Raw genomic sequence first — 17,607 nt, forward strand, 5'->3', positions numbered from 1 at the left:
CCTCGTTTCTTTAGCTCACACAACATTCTACCAAAAAACAGCAGATCATTTTCTACTAGATAACTCCATACACTATGGATTAAAAATGTCCCGACTGCGAACCTGATAAAACCCAGGTAAAAAGCAAATACAAATAAACCATTTTGATTTAGCAAAAGTTTACAAATAAATGCACTCCCTGCACACAACAAGCACGTCTAGTTACCATTCATTTTTTGCGTGATTTAAGTTTCGTCGCATACATTTTGGAAGGCACACGATAAAAACAAAATAAGGCTTTTAATGTATGCAGACTTCATTCTCCGTTGAGGGCTTATCAATCATAATAAACGCTGTTAACTCTTCTCATTGAATGGTCTAAATCCAATGCTGGTAAAGAAATCAAATGTGCATTTCAACGCAACAAGCAAGCCGTAAAGCAATGGATGCAGGCAAACAAACGAGGAATAGCACATACACCACGATTAGATCATCGGGTCTCATACTTTGGAATTAATAAGAAATAATTATTCAGTCTAAAGAAATAAGAAGTAAAATGTCTAAGTATTTCTCCAATTGTGCAGACTCATTACAATAAACGGGAGCAGACACGAATAGTTATGTATGTCTCGTTATTTTATTTAAAATTGACAGCTGTCTAACATATGATATATTTTGATAATACGAAATGCTAAAAAAATAATATAACACCAATCGACAATATATGTTATTGTTATTTTTACAAGTAAATTCATGTGTAGGAGAAAACAAAGCAGCTGTCAGTCCATACTATATTGAGTGGCCATCGTAGTGGTGCAACCTGAACGATGTTTTCCCTACTTCCGGTCAAAGGCGCCATTTTGTGAAATAGGCATATAGGTGACGCTGGAGCACGCGGCCATTGTCTCTGTTCAACAAAACAAGTGTATATATATACACATACGCATATTTTTCCTCAATCAATCACCGAATACAAGGTGCAATTCGATGCCAACTGGCCTTTCTCTCTGGTTTCATGTTTGTAAGGAAAATTAAGGGGGAAATTACGATAGCATTTCAGCCAAACATTCATTCGTGCCACGCTGCTTTTCTTTGAACGAAAAAAAAAACCCTCTGCTCCCCCTACACAATTTCTTCTCCTGTTATTTTATGCTTAAAACAAGCAAATAAATCTGCCTACAGGGTAAGAAAAAATTCGTTAACTTTTCCCATAAACACTTAATTCAAGAAAAATTGTCCCACCCCACTGGCCATTTTTTATCCACAATACACATTCGATGTCTGCACGCACCATTGTCTTTGTTCAACGCAAACAATTCTGTTGCGTTTTTCTTTGAACGAAGTGCTCCGCCTAGATAATTTGACCCATATTCACATGGGTTTGTTTCTCGTTTTTTCTTTGAGAACAATCTATATAGCGCTTTCCACAATCGTTTTGGTGTTAGCTTTACGTAAAATAGAAACACAGAAAAGTACTGAGCGATGGAGAAACCACGAAGCGGAACATATTATGACCACGGATTGGCAAACAAACTGGCAACCACGCACAAAAGAAGCAAACTCTGGTTTTAAACTCACCTTATTTGTCCCCGGAAAGCGCCAGAGTCGATGCACGGAGTGGACGGAGCAAGCCTCGCTTCCATAGCCGAAGGTCAAAAATCCATTCAAACGTGTAGTCCCCGGTGTCCACTCGATTTTACCCAAAAAGCCGAGGAGCGATACCGCAATGGCATCCGGAGAAGGCGCTGGCTGTCGGGATGGAGGTTAGCGGGTCAGAGATCCGGCACTGAAGGTCTGCGTTCATTACTCACCGTGTGCATTTCACTCTATACTTGTAAAAAAACCATACAAATACATACAGAAACAGTTATCACTCATACAAAAAGAAACACGAAGGTAAAGCTTCAGTTAATTTGCTCGCTGAATGCTTTTTGCATGCACATACAAAACTGAACAAAACTGATATACTGAACAAAATAGGCCCCAAAATTGAGGAACACCAGTTGTTTAGTTAAACTGATTGAATAGCACTTTGCTTTCTATTTGTTAAATATGAAATGAGACAATAAATTACAAATTACATTTCAATGCCTGCAGCGTGTTCATGTCCACACCACAAATAAAACCGTGTGACCCTTTTTTTTGGTTTAAAGATTGAAAGTTTCGAACCTACGCAACACTCTAAAGACAAATGCTCCTAAATAGTACCAAATAAGGGTTCTTCAGCTTGTAACCATAGCAGAACCCGTTTTTTGGTACTATATAGAACCTTTTTATACGGTTCTATAAAGAATCTTGCCTTGAAAAATGCTCACCTCAGTGGTGCTATAAAGAACGATTAATTCATCAGCTGTCAGGAGTGACATTTTTGTTATTTATCCACTTTCTAATGTATAGCACTTGATAAGGATTAACAGTTTAAAAACAGAAATGCAAGACATCAGAAAATACATTTATTTTTTACTTTCATAACATGAGAGGTGTCATACAATAACAAATATGTGCTTTAAAATCACATTCCTAAGTTAAAAATATACATAAAAATAGATATATGGATCATTACACAAATCACTACTCAAAGGAAATATGTTAAATAACTGCTTCAATATTAATTAACAATAACGTTTGGCCAAGGCAGTCCTTGTAAATAGACATATAAATAGACAAATAAAATCATGACATATATGCCATAGAGCCTGAGATAGAGAAAAATAATAAGGAATTCTGCTTTTACTACCATCTCAGAAATATTGCCAGAATTGGAGGTTTTGTCTCAAGACAGGACTTAGAGAAACTTGTTCATGCTTTCATCACCAGCAGGGCCGATTATTGCAATGGACAATGGATTAAAAAAGTACTGTTACTTGTTTAAAAACCACTTCATGGCTACAGGCCGAAATACATGACAGATATGCTAATCGAATATGAAACCGATTACTCGGAGCAATAGGATCAGGTCATTTAGAAAAAACAGGGGTTCACTCAAAACAAGGTGCATCAGCATTTAGTTATTATCAGCTTTCAGAAGAGATCAGATGTGCTTCAACAGTAGACACTTTTAAATCTAGATTAAAAACACATCAGTTTAACTTTGCATTTACTGAATGATTTAAAACAGTACGAATAAAACAGTACAAAAGAATAAAACAGTATGAACCTTACCTGTTATAAAGGGAATGAAGCTTACGGTATGGTGCTTACCTGCAGAAATAAATAAAGTACAATAAGAACACACAGAACTTCAATTTTCAAAATTATTTTAACAATAAATGATGATTATTTTACTGGTTTACCTGTTTGCGATTACCACAGAATCCCGTCACCTGGCTGCGGTCTTCATTTGGTGAACGGTTCTTCACTCATAATTGACCTATACAAGAAATAGAGAAGAATAATAAGCAATTCTGCTTTTACATGTAGATGTGTGCCCCAAGAACACAGACACACCGGCTCCAAAAAGTTTAAAAAGTACACATTTCTGTTATTTTAATGTGGCAAATGTGTCAGCTTTAAAAGAAGCATACATTACCTTTTAAAGAGGATGCGCACTGCGTGAAATACCTTTACTCCCAGCATAAGCAAGCAATTTTCAAAATGCTTTTAAAAGTAATGGTGATTATCTTACTTGTTTAACTGTTTGTGATTACCATGGAATCATGTCACCATCATTTTTAAGCTTGTAAAGCAAATAATGAAACATTGACTTAGTAGGAAAAAATATTTTGGAAGTATCGTGATAAATGATGAAGAAAATATTTTGCAAAGTGATGGTTAGCACACGGTTGATGGTACCTAATAAATTCCATCATATTTTTTTTATTCCTACTATGGAAGTCAATGGTGACTATCTGCTGTGGGTTTACCATCATTCCTCAAAATACCTTCTTTTGTGTTACTCAGAAAAAAAACTAATCCTCGTGTTGTTGTAAGCCTGTATGCATGAGTAAATGATGACAGAATTATCATCATAAATTGAAATATCCCTTTAAACTCTATTCCCCCCCCTTAAACCTAAACTTATTTTCTTACGGCAAGTCATTTAGGTAATCAAGAAAATACTTTACCCGTTGTCTTTGTGAGTTAAACAAATACAGCTACGCTTCCAGGTCTGTCGACGTTGCTGTGGTTTTTCGACAGCTGTATTATGAAGGGTAGCGAATGAATGAATACATTGCAAAAAATCATTTCTTACTTGTTATTTCGAACTGTTTTCACTGTACAAATATCTAGAAAGTCTTAAAATAAGATGCATTTTTTGATGAGCAAAATGCCCTAAGAAAATAAGCCTAGCCTTTAGGGAGAAAAAAACTCAAAATTTAAGCGAATTTGGGCTTAAAACAAGCAAATAAATCTGCCAAAGGGGTAAGAAACAAATCTAGATATAAACACTTAATTCAAGAAAAATTGTCGTAGCCCATTGGCAGATTTGTTGGCTTGTTTAATGTACATGCATGTACAATATTTCAATTTGTCTTGTATTTATTAGCATTTTGTATTGCCCAACGCTGTCTATGTTGTTTAACTGTTGTCATTTTCTTATAAAAGCCTTTATAATTTATTAGTTTGGATGATTGCCATTCCCGAGAACCTCTTATATTGGAAATAAAAGAATCATCTAAGCATTATTTTGTTGACTGTCTCTTAGACATGTAGCCGTTTGATTGTGGTTCTATTTAATGGCTAGTCTATTCTTTTGGAATGGTCAAACGTCTATTAGATTTTCACTGACAGCCCAAATTAAGCCTTGTTTTAGCCTAGACACATATTCGCTGTCTATTAGAAATTATGTAGTCGTTGAATAGCCGCTTTTTTGATGACTAATGTATTCTTGGGCCGTGGTTAGACGTCTCTTGGATTTTACGTAAAACGACAAAAGAATCTATTTTTAACACATAGGTCAGGGGAGAGCGCGAACGCAGTCCCCCACTATCAGAAATTTTGCAGTCGAGATTCCCACATTTGGGGAATTCGCAAAGGGTCAGCACAACCGGAGTGCAATGGCTGAGCCTCGCCCTGGGTGAACCACCTTCATGATCATGGTGTCTCCCCTGCCAGGTAAGTATGAGCGACACCCTTTGAGGCCAGACGGCCGCATCTTCCTGTGACCGATCACATCAACGGCGCCCCCGAAGGCCGTCCGACTAACATTTCATTACTGTGTGTGACCAGGTGGAAAGCGCACGAAGCCACGTCTGAGACCAAACATTCTTCGAGATCTACCCTATTTTTATTCCGTTTCCAGCCCGGTTGAACCGTGTAGAGTGAAATATGTGAAACAATTTAAATCAAATGGATTTAAATTGCGCATTCAAATATATGGTTTCGTTATTACAAAGTAACTTTACGTGGAATAGAAACAAAGAAATGTACAGAGCAATCAAGAAACAACGAAAGCATAGCAATTTTAGAACGTGGATAAATAAAAACACAGGGCTCAATGACTTACCCGTTGTCGTTGTGAGTTAAACAAGTACAGCTATGCTTCCAGGTCTGTCGACGTTGCTGTGGATTTTCGACAGCTGTAGTATGAAGGGTAGTGAAAAAAGTTTTCAGGTGTTTTTAACATTCCAATCGGCCTCTTTCGCTTTTGTTGCACCTTCAGCTGTGTCGAGGATGTTTAATTCGTCCTCGGATCACCACCACAAACTTGTAAAGAAAATAATTAAATACATTACAAAAACATTTCTTTATCAGCGTGTTCATTTCCACGCAAGCTTTTCGTTAAACCAATAAAGCCAACGAAAACACAGCAATTTAAAGAAACACACGTATTAGAAAAAACACCGTCATTCACGCACAAAAGAAGCAAATTCTTTTTTTGTATTTGACTTATTTGTCCCCGAGAAGGGGAGCGCACCATTCATGGAAACACTGCAATACCATGTTGATGCATGGAGTGGAAGGAGCAAGCTCCGCTTCCATTTCCGAAGGTCAAAAATCCATTTAACATATAGTCTCCGGATAGGAGACGTATCAGACATTAAACTGATAAGAACAGATACTACACTTGATCTTAGCCAAAAGGCCGAGAAGCGATACCGGAATAGACGCAGCCAAAGGGGGAGCCGGCGAAGGCGCTGGCTTTTGGGGTGGAGGCTAGCGGGCATTTAACTCTATACGTTACAGAGGTAGAACGTTGAGCTAGCAGATCAGAAGTTCATGTTTTCTAAACCCATGCAGAAAACACACACAAACTGTTGGGAAAAAGCAGTCATCGCTTAACCAAACAGAAACATGAAGTAAAGCTTCAGTTAATTTGCTTGCAGCTTGCAGATCCAATACGTCGATCGTAAAGGTAATGCCGGTAGATCGCACATACCTTAACTGTGTATGCTGCTCCACGCCTCCACGAGCTTCGGGAAACAGAGCGCAAAATTGTCATTATGGTCTTGGATTAACTGTGAAACATGCTTTGCCTTTCTTCTCAAATGTGTTTTCATAAATCTTACGCTGTCCGCTGCAGCTCAGTCGTCTAACTTCTGAAATTTACCAGGATGCGCATTTTTTCCTTGATGCAGGAACTGATCCACGCTCATGAGAGAGAGAGAGAGAATTTAGAATTTTCAAAAAACCTTTATTACAAATTAAAACATTTTCATAACCTCAAATCAGAAAAAACAAAGGGGAAAAAAAAATATATATATATATAGTAACGGAAATAACAAAAAATAAGCCAACATAGGAGCAAAGACGAAATCATCTTCAATAACCAGACACAGAGCTCCTCCATAATACCAAATCAATTCAAAAGAAAGAAGATCATTCATTGCTTTTAAGTATCTAAAACCAATAAGGATTCTAGATTTAACTTATTTTAAAAACTGCTAATATATCATGGCTTCCAGGTCTGTCAACGTTGCTGTGGTTTTTCGACAGCTGTAATATGAAGGGTAGAGTGAAAAAAAATGTTTAAGTGTTTTGAACATCCCAATCTGTTCGTTTACTTAGTATTTTATTCATGTTTTCGAGTTAAAAAATAATTCTTAAATCAAGATACATTTACTTAATAAGCAAAGTGGCTTAGAATTTAAGTCTTGTTTACTGAAATAAATTCTAAAATGTAATAGGTTAAGGCTTAAAACAAGTAAAAATATCTGCCAGTGGGGTAAGAAAAATAAACCTAAATTGAGTTTATTATTGAATTAAGTTGAAACTAGAATTACGTTTATTTTTCTTACCCCGCTGGCAGATATTTTTTACTTGTTTTAAATATAAACCTGTTGATTTTTATAATTTATTTCAATTATTACAAAGTATACGATCTGATTTTTTAATCGCGGTGTTTGTTTTATTCCTCGTTTCTTTTCCGTGCATTTGCTTTATTTATTTATTTTTGCTTGTTGCATTTAAATGCACGTTTGATTTGTTGCCACATTATTCTGTGTTAATGTATTTTTTAACATGTTTATAAACAAAAAGTGCGTTATTATAATTAATTATATGGCTGTGAATTCCCAGCAAACACAAAACGCTTTTATAACAATTTTCTATTACAATACATAATATCTTAAGCCACTTTGCTCACCAAGTAAATGTATCTCCATTTAAGAATTGTCAGATATTCACAAGAAAACAAGACAAAAACAGTAAGTAAGATATTCATTTACTTTTTTCTTTCAAACATGAATTTACAGACGGCTGGAAATTTTAAATAAAATAACTAGACATACCTATTCGGGTCTGCTCCCGTTTGCTGTGATGACGGGGACCTAGTCCAAAGCACATTTTGAGGAATACTTACACATTTTACTTCTTATTTCTTTGGAATTAATTATTATTTATTTTCAATTACAAAGTATGCGATCTGATTTTTTTAATCGCGGTGTTTGTTTTATTCCTCGTTTCTTTTCCATGCATTTGCTTTATTTATTTATTTTCTGCTTGTTGCATTTAAATGCACATTTGATTTGTTGCCACATTATTCTGTGTTAATGTATTTTTTAACATGTTTATCAACAAAAAGTGCGTTATTATAATTAATTATATAGCTGTGAAATATATACAAGAATTCCCAGCAAAAACAAAACGTTTTTATAACAATTTTCTATTACAATACATAATATCTTAAGCCACTTTGCTTACCAAGTAAATGTATCTCCATTTAAGAATTGTCAGATATTCACTAGAAAACAAGACAAAAACAGTAAGTAAGATATTCATTTACTTTTTTCTTTCAAACATGAATTTACAGACGGCTGGGAATTTTTAATAAAATAACTAGACATACCTATTCGGGTCTGCTCCCGTTTGCTGTGATGACGGGAGACTTAGTCCAAAGCACATTTTGAGGAATACTTACACATTTTACTTCTTATTTCTTTGAAATTAATTATTATTTATTTTCAATTACAAAGTATGAGATCTGATTTTTTTAATCGCGGTGTGTGTTTTATTCCTCGTTTCTTTAGCTCACACAACATTCTACCAAAAAACAGCAGATCATTTTCTACTAGATAACTCCATACACTATGGATTAAAAATGTCCCGACTGCGAACCTGATAAAACCCAGGTAAAAAGCAAATACAAATAAACCATTTTGATTTAGCAAAAGTTTACAAATAAATGCACTCCCTGCACACAACAAGCACGTCTAGTTACCATTCATTTTTTGCGTGATTTAAGTTTCGTCGCATACATTTTGGAAGGCACACGATAAAAACAAAATAAGGCTTTTAATGTATGCAGACTTCATTCTCCGTTGAGGGCTTATCAATCATAATAAACGCTGTTAACTCTTCTCATTGAATGGTCTAAATCCAATGCTGGTAAAGAAATCAAATGTGCATTTCAACGCAACAAGCAAGCCGTAAAGCAATGGATGCAGGCAAACAAACGAGGAATAGCACATACACCACGATTAGATCATCGGGTCTCATACTTTGGAATTAATAAGAAATAATTATTCAGTCTAAAGAAATAAGAAGTAAAATGTCTAAGTATTTCTCCAATTGTGCAGACTCATTACAATAAACGGGAGCAGACACGAATAGTTATGTATGTCTCGTTATTTTATTTAAAATTGACAGCTGTCTAACATATGATATATTTTGATAATACGAAATGCTAAAAAAATAATATAACACCAATCGACAATATATGTTATTGTTATTTTTACAAGTAAATTCATGTGTAGGAGAAAACAAAGCAGCTGTCAGTCCATACTATATTGAGTGGCCATCGTAGTGGTGCAACCTGAACGATGTTTTCCCTACTTCCGGTCAAAGGCGCCATTTTGTGAAATAGGCATATAGGTGACGCTGGAGCACGCGGCCATTGTCTCTGTTCAACAAAACAAGTGTATATATACACATACGCATATTTTTCCTCAATCAATCACCGAATACAAGGTGCAATTCGATGCCAACTGGCCCTTCTCTCTGGTTTCATGTTTGTAAGGAAAATTAAGGGGGAAATTACGATAGCATTTCAGCCAAACATTCATTCGTGCCACGCTGCTTTTCTTTGAACGAAAAAAAAAACCCTCTGCTCCCCCTACACAATTTCTTCTCCTGTTATTTTATGCTTAAAACAAGCAAATAAATCTGCCTACAGGGTAAGAAAAAATTCGTTAACTTTTCCCATAAACACTTAATTCAAGAAAAATTGTCCCACCCCACTGGCCATTTTTTATCCACAATACACATTCGATGTCTGCACGCACCATTGTCTTTGTTCAACGCAAACAATTCTGTTGCGTTTTTCTTTGAACGAAGTGCTCCGCCTAGATAATTTGACCCATATTCACATGGGTTTGTTTCTCGTTTTTTCTTTGAGAACAATCTATATAGCGCTTTCCACAATCGTTTTGGTGTTAGCTTTACGTAAAATAGAAACACAGAAAAGTACTGAGCGATGGAGAAACCACGAAGCGGAACATATTATGACCACGGATTGGCAAACAAACTGGCAACCACGCACAAAAGAAGCAAACTCTGGTTTTAAACTCACCTTATTTGTCCCCGGAAAGCGCCAGAGTCGATGCACGGAGTGGACGGAGCAAGCCTCGCTTCCATAGCCGAAGGTCAAAAATCCATTCAAACGTGTAGTCCCCGGTGTCCACTCGATTTTACCCAAAAAGCCGAGGAGCGATACCGCAATGGCATCCGGAGAAGGCGCTGGCTGTCGGGATGGAGGTTAGCGGGTCAGAGATCCGGCACTGAAGGTCTGCGTTCATTACTCACCGTGTGCATTTCACTCTATACTTGTAAAAAAACCATACAAATACATACAGAAACAGTTATCACTCATACAAAAAGAAACACGAAGGTAAAGCTTCAGTTAATTTGCTCGCTGAATGCTTTTTGCATGCACATACAAAACTGAACAAAACTGATATACTGAACAAAATAGGCCCCAAAATTGAGGAACACCAGTTGTTTAGTTAAACTGATTGAATAGCACTTTGCTTTCTATTTGTTAAATATGAAATGAGACAATAAATTACAAATTACATTTCAATGCCTGCAGCGTGTTCATGTCCACACCACAAATAAAACCGTGTGACCCTTTTTTTTGGTTTAAAGATTGAAAGTTTCGAACCTACGCAACACTCTAAAGACAAATGCTCCTAAATAGTACCAAATAAGGGTTCTTCAGCTTGTAACCATAGCAGAACCCGTTTTTTGGTACTATATAGAACCTTTTTATACGGTTCTATAAAGAATCTTGCCTTGAAAAATGCTCACCTCAGTGGTGCTATAAAGAACGATTAATTCATCAGCTGTCAGGAGTGACATTTTTGTTATTTATCCACTTTCTAATGTATAGCACTTGATAAGGATTAACAGTTTAAAAACAGAAATGCAAGACATCAGAAAATACATTTATTTTTTACTTTCATAACATGAGAGGTGTCATACAATAACAAATATGTGCTTTAAAATCACATTCCTAAGTTAAAAATATACATAAAAATAGATATATGGATCATTACACAAATCACTACTCAAAGGAAATATGTTAAATAACTGCTTCAATATTAATTAACAATAACGTTTGGCCAAGGCAGTCCTTGTAAATAGACATATAAATAGACAAATAAAATCATGACATATATGCCATAGAGCCTGAGATAGAGAAAAATAATAAGGAATTCTGCTTTTACTACCATCTCAGAAATATTGCCAGAATTGGAGGTTTTGTCTCAAGACAGGACTTAGAGAAACTTGTTCATGCTTTCATCACCAGCAGGGCCGATTATTGCAATGGACAATGGATTAAAAAAGTACTGTTACTTGTTTAAAAACCACTTCATGGCTACAGGCCGAAATACATGACAGATATGCTAATCGAATATGAAACCGATTACTCGGAGCAATAGGATCAGGTCATTTAGAAAAAACAGGGGTTCACTCAAAACAAGGTGCATCAGCATTTAGTTATTATCAGCTTTCAGAAGAGATCAGATGTGCTTCAACAGTAGACACTTTTAAATCTAGATTAAAAACACATCAGTTTAACTTTGCATTTACTGAATGATTTAAAACAGTACGAATAAAACAGTACAAAAGAATAAAACAGTATGAACCTTACCTGTTATAAAGGGAATGAAGCTTACGGTATGGTGCTTACCTGCAGAAATAAATAAAGTACAATAAGAACACACAGAACTTCAATTTTCAAAATTATTTTAACAATAAATGATGATTATTTTACTGGTTTACCTGTTTGCGATTACCACAGAATCCCGTCACCTGGCTGCGGTCTTCATTTGGTGAACGGTTCTTCACTCATAATTGACCTATACAAGAAATAGAGAAGAATAATAAGCAATTCTGCTTTTACATGTAGATGTGTGCCCCAAGAACACAGACACACCGGCTCCAAAAAGTTTAAAAAGTACACATTTCTGTTATTTTAATGTGGCAAATGTGTCAGCTTTAAAAGAAGCATACATTACCTTTTAAAGAGGATGCGCACTGCGTGAAATACCTTTACTCCCAGCATAAGCAAGCAATTTTCAAAATGCTTTTAAAAGTAATGGTGATTATCTTACTTGTTTAACTGTTTGTGATTACCATGGAATCATGTCACCATCATTTTTAAGCTTGTAAAGCAAATAATGAAACATTGACTTAGTAGGAAAAAATATTTTGGAAGTATCGTGATAAATGATGAAGAAAATATTTTGCAAAGTGATGGTTAGCACACGGTTGATGGTACCTAATAAATTCCATCATATTTTTTTTATTCCTACTATGGAAGTCAATGGTGACTATCTGCTGTGGGTTTACCATCATTCCTCAAAATACCTTCTTTTGTGTTACTCAGAAAAAAAACTAATCCTCGTGTTGTTGTAAGCCTGTATGCATGAGTAAATGATGACAGAATTATCATCATAAATTGAAATATCCCTTTAAACTCTATTCCCCCCCCTTAAACCTAAACTTATTTTCTTACGGCAAGTCATTTAGGTAATCAAGAAAATACTTTACCCGTTGTCTTTGTGAGTTAAACAAATACAGCTACGCTTCCAGGTCTGTCGACGTTGCTGTGGTTTTTCGACAGCTGTATTATGAAGGGTAGCGAATGAATGAATACATTGCAAAAAATCATTTCTTACTTGTTATTTCGAACTGTTTTCACTGTACAAATATCTAGAAAGTCTTAAAATAAGATGCATTTTTTGATGAGCAAAATGCCCTAAGAAAATAAGCCTAGCCTTTAGGGAGAAAAAAACTCAAAATTTAAGCGAATTTGGGCTTAAAACAAGCAAATAAATCTGCCAAAGGGGTAAGAAACAAATCTAGATATAAACACTTAATTCAAGAAAAATTGTCGTAGCCCATTGGCAGATTTGTTGGCTTGTTTAATGTACATGCATGTACAATATTTCAATTTGTCTTGTATTTATTAGCATTTTGTATTGCCCAACGCTGTCTATGTTGTTTAACTGTTGTCATTTTCTTATAAAAGCCTTTATAATTTATTAGTTTGGATGATTGCCATTCCCGAGAACCTCTTATATTGGAAATAAAAGAATCATCTAAGCATTATTTTGTTGACTGTCTCTTAGACATGTAGCCGTTTGATTGTGGTTCTATTTAATGGCTAGTCTATTCTTTTGGAATGGTCAAACGTCTATTAGATTTTCACTGACAGCCCAAATTAAGCCTTGTTTTAGCCTAGACACATATTCGCTGTCTATTAGAAATTATGTAGTCGTTGAATAGCCGCTTTTTTGATGACTAATGTATTCTTGGGCCGTGGTTAGACGTCTCTTGGATTTTACGTAAAACGACAAAAGAATCTATTTTTAACACATAGGTCAGGGGAGAGCGCGAACGCAGTCCCCCACTATCAGAAATTTTGCAGTCGAGATTCCCACATTTGGGGAATTCGCAAAGGGTCAGCACAACCGGAGTGCAATGGCTGAGCCTCGCCCTGGGTGAACCACCTTCATGATCATGGTGTCTCCCCTGCCAGGTAAGTATGAGCGACACCCTTTGAGGCCAGACGGCCGCATCTTCCTGTGACCGATCACATCAACGGCGCCCCCGAAGGCCGTCCGACTAACATTTCATTACTGTGTGTGACCAGGTGGAAAGCGCACGAAGCCACGTCTGAGACCAAACATTCTTCGAGATCTACCCTATTTTTATTCCGTTTCCAGCCCGGTTGAACCGTGTAGAGTGAAATATGTGAAACAATTTAAATCAAATGGATTTAAATTGCGCATTCAAATATATGGTTTCGTTATTACAAAGTAACTTTACGTGGAATAGAAACAAAGAAATGTACAGAGCAATCAAGAAACAACGAAAGCATAGCAATTTTAGAACGTGGATAAATAAAAACACAGGGCTCAATGACTTACCCGTTGTCGTTGTGAGTTAAACAAGTACAGCTATGCTTCCAGGTCTGTCGACGTTGCTGTGGATTTTCGACAGCTGTAGTATGAAGGGTAGTGAAAAAAGTTTTCAGGTGTTTTTAACATTCCAATCGGCCTCTTTCGCTTTTGTTGCACCTTCAGCTGTGTCGAGGATGTTTAATTCGTCCTCGGATCACCACCACAAACTTGTAAAGAAAATAATTAAATACATTACAAAAACATTTCTTTATCAGCGTGTTCATTTCCACGCAAGCTTTTCGTTAAACCAATAAAGCCAACGAAAACACAGCAATTTAAAGAAACACACGTATTAGAAAAAACACCGTCATTCACGCACAAAAGAAGCAAATTCTTTTTTTGTATTTGACTTATTTGTCCCCGAGAAGGGGAGCGCACCATTCATGGAAACACTGCAATACCATGTTGATGCATGGAGTGGAAGGAGCAAGCTCCGCTTCCATTTCCGAAGGTCAAAAATCCATTTAACATATAGTCTCCGGATAGGAGACGTATCAGAGATTAAACTGATAAGAACAGATACTACACTTGATCTTAGCCAAAAGGCCGAGAAGCGATACCGGAATAGACGCAGCCAAAGGGGGAGCCGGCGAAGGCGCTGGCTTTTGGGGTGGAGGCTAGCGGGCATTTAACTCTATACGTTACAGAGGTAGAACGTTGAGCTAGCAGATCAGAAGTTCATGTTTTCTAAACCCATGCAGAAAACACACACAAACTGTTGGGAAAAAGCAGTCATCGCTTAACCAAACAGAAACATGAAGTAAAGCTTCAGTTAATTTGCTTGCAGCTTGCAGATCCAATACGTCGATCGTAAAGGTAATGCCGGTAGATCGCACATACCTTAACTGTGTATGCTGCTCCACGCCTCCACGAGCTTCGGGAAACAGAGCGCAAAATTGTCATTATGGTCTTGGATTAACTGTGAAACATGCTTTGCCTTTCTTCTCAAATGTGTTTTCATAAATCTTACGCTGTCCGCTGCAGCTCAGTCGTCTAACTTCTGAAATTTACCAGGATGCGCATTTTTTCCTTGATGCAGGAACTGATCCACGCTCATGAGAGAGAGAGAGAGAATTTAGAATTTTCAAAAAAACTTTATTACAAATTAAAACATTTTCATAACCTCAAATCAGAAAAAACAAAGGGGAAAAAAAAAATATATATATATATAGTAACGGAAATAACAAAAAATAAGCCAACATAGGAGCAAAGACGAAATCATCTTCAATAACCAGACACAGAGCTCCTCCATAATACCAAATCAATTCAAAAGAAAGAAGATCATTCATTGCTTTTAAGTATCTAAAACCAATAAGGATTCTAGATTTAACTTATTTTAAAAACTGCTAATATATCATGGCTTCCAGGTCTGTCAACGTTGCTGTGGTTTTTCGACAGCTGTAATATGAAGGGTAGAGTGAAAAAAAATGTTTAAGTGTTTTGAACATCCCAATCTGTTCGTTTACTTAGTATTTTATTCATGTTTTCGAGTTAAAAAATAATTCTTAAATCAAGATACATTTACTTAATAAGCAAAGTGGCTTAGAATTTAAGTCTTGTTTACTGAAATAAATTCTAAAATGTAATAGGTTAAGGCTTAAAACAAGTAAAAATATCTGCCAGTGGGGTAAGAAAAATAAACCTAAATTGAGTTTATTATTGAATTAAGTTGAAACTAGAATTACGTTTATTTTTCTTACCCCGCTGGCAGATATTTTTTACTTGTTTTAAATATAAACCTGTTGATTTTTATAATTTATTTCAATTATTACAAAGTATACGATCTGATTTTTTAATCGCGGTGTTTGTTTTATTCCTCGTTTCTTTTCCGTGCATTTGCTTTATTTATTTATTTTTGCTTGTTGCATTTAAATGCACGTTTGATTTGTTGCCACATTATTCTGTGTTAATGTATTTTTTAACATGTTTATAAACAAAAAGTGCGTTATTATAATTAATTATATGGCTGTGAATTCCCAGCAAACACAAAACGCTTTTATAACAATTTTCTATTACAATACATAATATCTTAAGCCACTTTGCTCACCAAGTAAATGTATCTCCATTTAAGAATTGTCAGATATTCACAAGAAAACAAGACAAAAACAGTAAGTAAGATATTCATTTACTTTTTTCTTTCAAACATGAATTTACAGACGGCTGGAAATTTTAAATAAAATAACTAGACATACCTATTCGGGTCTGCTCCCGTTTGCTGTGATGACGGGGACCTAGTCCAAAGCACATTTTGAGGAATACTTACACATTTTACTTCTTATTTCTTTGGAATTAATTATTATTTATTTTCAATTACAAAGTATGCGATCTGATTTTTTTAATCGCGGTGTTTGTTTTATTCCTCGTTTCTTTTCCATGCATTTGCTTTATTTATTTATTTTCTGCTTGTTGCATTTAAATGCACATTTGATTTGTTGCCACATTATTCTGTGTTAATGTATTTTTTAACATGTTTATCAACAAAAAGTGCGTTATTATAATTAATTATATAGCTGTGAAATATATACAAGAATTCCCAGCAAAAACAAAACGTTTTTATAACAATTTTCTATTACAATACATAATATCTTAAGCCACTTTGCTTACCAAGTAAATGTATCTCCATTTAAGAATTGTCAGATATTCACTAGAAAACAAGACAAAAACAGTAAGTAAGATATTCATTTACTTTTTTCTTTCAAACATGAATTTACAGACGGCTGGGAATTTTTAATAAAATAACTAGACATACCTATTCGGGTCTGCTCCCGTTTGCTGTGATGACGGGAGACTTAGTCCAAAGCACATTTTGAGGAATACTTACACATTTTACTTCTTATTTCTTTGAAATTAATTATTATTTATTTTCAATTACAAAGTATGAGATCTGATTTTTTTAATCGCGGTGTGTGTTTTATTCCTCGTTTCTTTAGCTCACACAACATTCTACCAAAAAACAGCAGATCATTTTCTACTAGATAACTCCATACACTATGGATTAAAAATGTCCCGACTGCGAACCTGATAAAACCCAGGTAAAAAGCAAATACAAATAAACCATTTTGATTTAGCAAAAGTTTACAAATAAATGCACTCCCTGCACACAACAAGCACGTCTAGTTACCATTCATATTTTGCGTGATTTAAGTTTCGTCGCATACATTTTGGAAGGCACACGATAAAAACAAAATAAGGCTTTTAATGTATGCAGACTTCATTCTCCGTTGAGGGCTTATCAATCATAATAAACGCTGTTAACTCTTCTCATTGAATGGTCTAAATCCAATGCTGGTAAAGAAATCAAATGTGCATTTCAACGCAACAAGCAAGCCGTAAAGCAATGGATGCAGGCAAACAAACGAGGAATAGCACATACACCACGATTAGATCATCGGGTCTCATACTTTGGAATTAATAAGAAATAATTATTCAGTCTAAAGAAATAAGAAGTAAAATGTCTAAGTATTTCTCCAAATGTGCAGACTCATTACAATAAACGGGAGCAGACACGAATAGTTATGTATGTCTCGTTATTTTATTTAAAATTGACAGCTGTCTAACATATGATATATTTTGATAATACGAAATGCTAAAAAAATAATATAACACCAATCGACAATATCTGTTATTGTTATTTTTACAAGTAAATTCATGTGTAGGAGAAAACAAAGCAGCTGTCAGTCCATACTATATTGAGTGGCCATCGTAGTGGTGCAACCTGAACGATGTTTTCCTTACTTCCGGTCAAAGGCGCCATTTTGTGAAATAGGCATATAGGTGA

The 17,607-nt window shown here is 35.5% G+C and overlaps 4 non-coding genes across 4 annotated transcripts; all 4 read right to left on the minus strand.

Moving 5' to 3' along the window:
• Positions 1-4,877: 4,877 nt before the first annotated feature.
• LOC141282580 (U1 spliceosomal RNA) lies at positions 4,878-5,042 on the minus strand. The gene has a single exon (XR_012337377.1). It is a non-coding gene; the product is annotated as a U1 spliceosomal RNA (small nuclear RNA).
• Positions 5,043-5,825: 783 nt separating this feature from the next.
• On the minus strand, positions 5,826-6,016 carry LOC141282623 (U2 spliceosomal RNA). The gene has a single exon (XR_012337422.1). It is a non-coding gene; the product is annotated as a U2 spliceosomal RNA (small nuclear RNA).
• Positions 6,017-13,248: 7,232 nt separating this feature from the next.
• Positions 13,249-13,413, minus strand: LOC141282581 (U1 spliceosomal RNA). Its single transcript, XR_012337378.1, has one exon. It is a non-coding gene; the product is annotated as a U1 spliceosomal RNA (small nuclear RNA).
• A 783-nt stretch (positions 13,414-14,196) lies between these two features.
• On the minus strand, positions 14,197-14,387 carry LOC141282601 (U2 spliceosomal RNA). The gene has a single exon (XR_012337400.1). It is a non-coding gene; the product is annotated as a U2 spliceosomal RNA (small nuclear RNA).
• Positions 14,388-17,607: the final 3,220 nt, after the last annotated feature.

Source organism: Paramisgurnus dabryanus, chromosome 9 (assembly GCF_030506205.2).
Source record: "Paramisgurnus dabryanus chromosome 9, PD_genome_1.1, whole genome shotgun sequence".
Classification (NCBI taxonomy): domain Eukaryota; kingdom Metazoa; phylum Chordata; class Actinopteri; order Cypriniformes; family Cobitidae; genus Paramisgurnus; species Paramisgurnus dabryanus.